This window comes from Suricata suricatta, chromosome 11 (assembly GCF_006229205.1).
Source record: "Suricata suricatta isolate VVHF042 chromosome 11, meerkat_22Aug2017_6uvM2_HiC, whole genome shotgun sequence".
NCBI lineage: Eukaryota > Metazoa > Chordata > Mammalia > Carnivora > Herpestidae > Suricata > Suricata suricatta.
This window is the reverse complement of record NC_043710.1, coordinates 3,400,090-3,403,625: the sequence shown is the minus strand read 5'-3', so window position 1 is coordinate 3,403,625 and position 3,536 is coordinate 3,400,090. Positions and strand designations below refer to the sequence as shown.

Here is a 3,536-nt window from a genome sequence, read left to right as displayed (position 1 = left end):
TTAATCACGTCTGCAAAGACCTTTCTCCAAATAAGGTCACGTTCACAGGGGCCGGGAATCAGGAGGCCACGGCGCACAGCACGCTGGAGGTGTTTGCACAGAGAAGGAAGCGGGGGCCTCCCTCCCCAGAGACGCGAGGCTGGCCCCCACAGCCCAGGTGCTGGGTGTTTGGCAGATGACATGCTCCTCCCTTGCCCCACACATACTGTCATCTCGGATGGGCCTGGGAGGGGGCTCGCAAGCAGCTTTCCGCCACTCCACCCCAGGACCCCTCCAGACTGCAGGCATGACCTTGGGCAACACTGAGAAGTTGACTCTTGGTACTTTTTACCGCGACCTGTGATCCCCACCAGCTCTTCAAGTGACTGAACTGGGTTCGTCCAGAACGGCCGCCAAACGTGGAACGCCACGGAGTTCCAATGATCGTTTTGACCGAGGGCTGGCAGTGCAGCTGAGCCTGTGGGCCCGTGTGGCTTTGGGCAAGGGGCTGGCCCATTTCGAGCCTCAGTTTATTCATCTGTACAATAGGGATAATAATACATATGCTCTGGGGCCCCTGAGGAAACATAAAAGACACGACACAGAGTGAAGTTTTTATAAATACTAGCTTCCGATGAAGGGGTTCTTCCCGGGTCCTCAGCCCCTCCTTCCGGGCTGTTTTCTGAGCACAGTCGCTGCTCCCCACTCCCGACCCGCTGGCAGTGCCCCGTGGGTCACTGCCCAGGTGTCCAGCCAGGAGTCTGCTCCACGGCCCAGCCCCCTTTCCCGGGGCTTTTAAACGCCCTTTTCATCTCGAATCCTCACGCCATCGGTGGTGTGTCCGTAGGAGGACGCTGAGTGTGACACCCCCGGCGTCTCCTTCCCTGTCGCTCCGGAGCTGAGAGCCACTGGGGCAGGGCCTCTCGGCCGCGGGCGGCCACGCGTTCTTCCCCGTTGTAACCGAGCTGTTTTGTCACAGACGGTCCCATTCTTGGGGGCAATAACGTGGTCAGGCCCATGCGCTCCAGGCCTTTTGATGTCCAGCTCTTCATGTCCCAGGTGACAAAGTCAGCCCGTAGGCAGCGCTCCTAAGGGACACACACCCACGGTCTCACTCTCACTGGGATATTCGCAGTGAATCAGACCCCTCCTGGCTCAGAGCGGGCCCTGGGTGGACAGAAGTCTTGGCAGGGGGTCCTGTGAGGAGGGAGACCCTCCCGGGGCCTGACCTCACCCCAGGAGCACGTGACCGTGACAGACAATGGGGACAAGGAGAGGACGACACCAGCAAGGATGCCCCGCTGCCCCCTGCCCAGCCCCGCATGTGGGAGGGACCTGGGGCTCCTTCATGACACGGAAACCTCCAAGGGGCTCCGATGTCATGAGCCATCTCAAAAACCACTCAGAGTAGGTCAGCCATGTCCAAGGAGCCTGGCTCTCTGCCCTGCTGCGATCTGGCCACATAAGCGAGGCCGAGGAATGAAGACAACCACAGGACAGGAGGTGGCAGGTCCTACTGGGGAGACGCTGGGATGCAAGGTTACCACCAAGGGTGGCCTGGGTCGTGCCTTAGGGTAGATCAGGGAGGGCTTCCTGGAGGAGGTGACGGTTCAGGGCATTTCTGAAAGTAGAACTCGGTCCAGGCTTATAGGGAAGCAATGGAATTCAAGAGAGAAAACAGAGGCAAAGAAGCAAAGAAGTCTTGCTTATTCAGGGACCCAAAATGTGCTGGAGCTGGAGCTCGGGGTAGAGGTAGGGGCGGAGCAAGGCTTTGGAGTTTGAGAAAACCCAGGGGCTGATGGGGGTGTGTCGATCATGCAGTCTGCTCTTGGGCTTGGACGTCACCGCCCCTGCGGCTTTCGTGGGGTGACCCAGGATTCGGGGGGCCTCCGCGTGAAGGCCTTCCGGTCCCAAGGCGGGGCCTCCCCTGAGGCACTCGTGGCCTCTACCCTCTCGCGGCCAAGGACTGATCGATTCGGAAGAATGCAAACAGGAGGCACTCAGTTAGTTCCTCAGCGTCTGCAACCGAGGGACAAACCTGGCATCGTGTTTGCTTAGGTGGCAGAGCTGCCCCACAGGAAGGCTCCGCGCCCAACGGCGGTTCCAGCTGCGTCTCTCTCCTTAGGAGACCCCGTCTTTGCCAGGCCCAGGGCCAGGCGGCAGCGCGCTGGGCCCTCACCTGCTGGCATTCCCACTCGGCGGAAGGGAAAGGCGACCCACAAGTTTCCGGTCGGCTCTGGAATCGCCGGGTCACCTGTCCGGGTCAGGGCCGCTCGCTGGCAGAGCTCACGGGCTGGGAGGGCTTGGGGGGTGTGATCGGTGGGAAGTTTTCGGGGCACCTTGCAGAGGACGTAGGCGCTGGGAACAAGGCCCGTGGACCTAGTGGCTCGTGGAAAGAGGCAAAATATCTTGGAAATTCAAAGGCTAGGGCTGGGAAAACATGCTAGAAAGTTCCAGTTGACCCCGACCCCAGATGGAGGGGCAGGAGCTCTGCCTTCAGCTCAGGGTCTTTCCCCCCAACAACCCCAGGCCTTTCCCGTTGCCGGGAATGTCATGCCCATTCCGTGAGTTTGGACAAATAGGGGAAGCCGTGTGCCCACCGTGACGCTGCCCTAGGAGTCGGTCCACATCCTCAGCGCTTCCCCTGCTCACCCCTCCCCGTGTCTAGCCTCTGGAAGGCCCTGGTCTTTTTCCCGTCTCCACAGTTCTGCCTTTTCCGGGATCTCAGGTGGTTGGAATCATGCAGTGTGGAATCTTCCAGAATGGCCTCTCTCACTTGGTAAGACGCACCGAGTTTCCCCGTGTCTCTGTGTGGCTTGAGAGCTCAATTCTCCTTCGCGCTGAGCCCGTCCCCTTGTCTGGATGCCCCGGCTCATTCGCCCCTCCCCCCGCCGACGGGCATCTTGGGGGCTTTCTGAAGAAAGCCGCGGCGTGGAGGTTTCTGGAACGTTCGCTTATGGCGCCTCCGGGGAGTATCGGAGCACCGTCGGAGCCGGTCTGGCCGAAGTGCGTTTACTCTGGTGAGAACCCACCAAGCCGGCTTCCCAGGGGCCGCCGTCTGCACCCGCCCCCGGGGAGTGGGAGGTCCCGGGGCTTCCCGGCCCCACCAGCAGTGGGCGCTGTCGGGCTCGGAGCCTGCCCGGTCCTATGCGGGTGTCGCGGTGTCTCGGTGTCTCGCTGCTTTGTCCTTTGCAGTTCCCTGATGACGCATGACGCGGGGCACCTCTTCATACGCTTCACTAGCCGTCTGTGACTCCTCCTGGGTGGGGCTCCGTCGTCACCAATATTAATTCAGCAAGGAAGCTAAGGAGCTCTTAGCAAAGTACCGGGGTGCCTGGTGGCCTCTATAATTTGCTAGTTCTCCAGTAAGGATCACTCCGAGGTGCTGGGTGGGATTCCAGGGACACTCCTAAAAGGGGGCTGGCTCAGCTGTGCTCTTCCCCCCCCGCCCCCTCACTGCTCTTTAGAGCTTGCAAGCGATGGCTGGACTCCCGCAGCCCTTCTGGGCCCCGAGGCATCTCTGAGGACGGAGACTGCGCACCGGGCTGGCCCATCAG

The 3,536-nt window shown here is 60.8% G+C and overlaps 1 long non-coding RNA gene across 1 annotated transcript; it reads right to left on the bottom strand.

The window, feature by feature from the left end:
* Window positions 1–580: 580 nt before the first annotated feature.
* LOC115271819 lies at window positions 581–3,120 on the bottom strand. Its single transcript, XR_003900103.1, has 2 exons — window positions 2,018–3,120; window positions 581–1,067 (listed from the first exon to the last, which is right to left on the bottom strand). It is a non-coding gene; the product is annotated as an uncharacterized LOC115271819 (long non-coding RNA).
* Window positions 3,121–3,536: the final 416 nt, after the last annotated feature.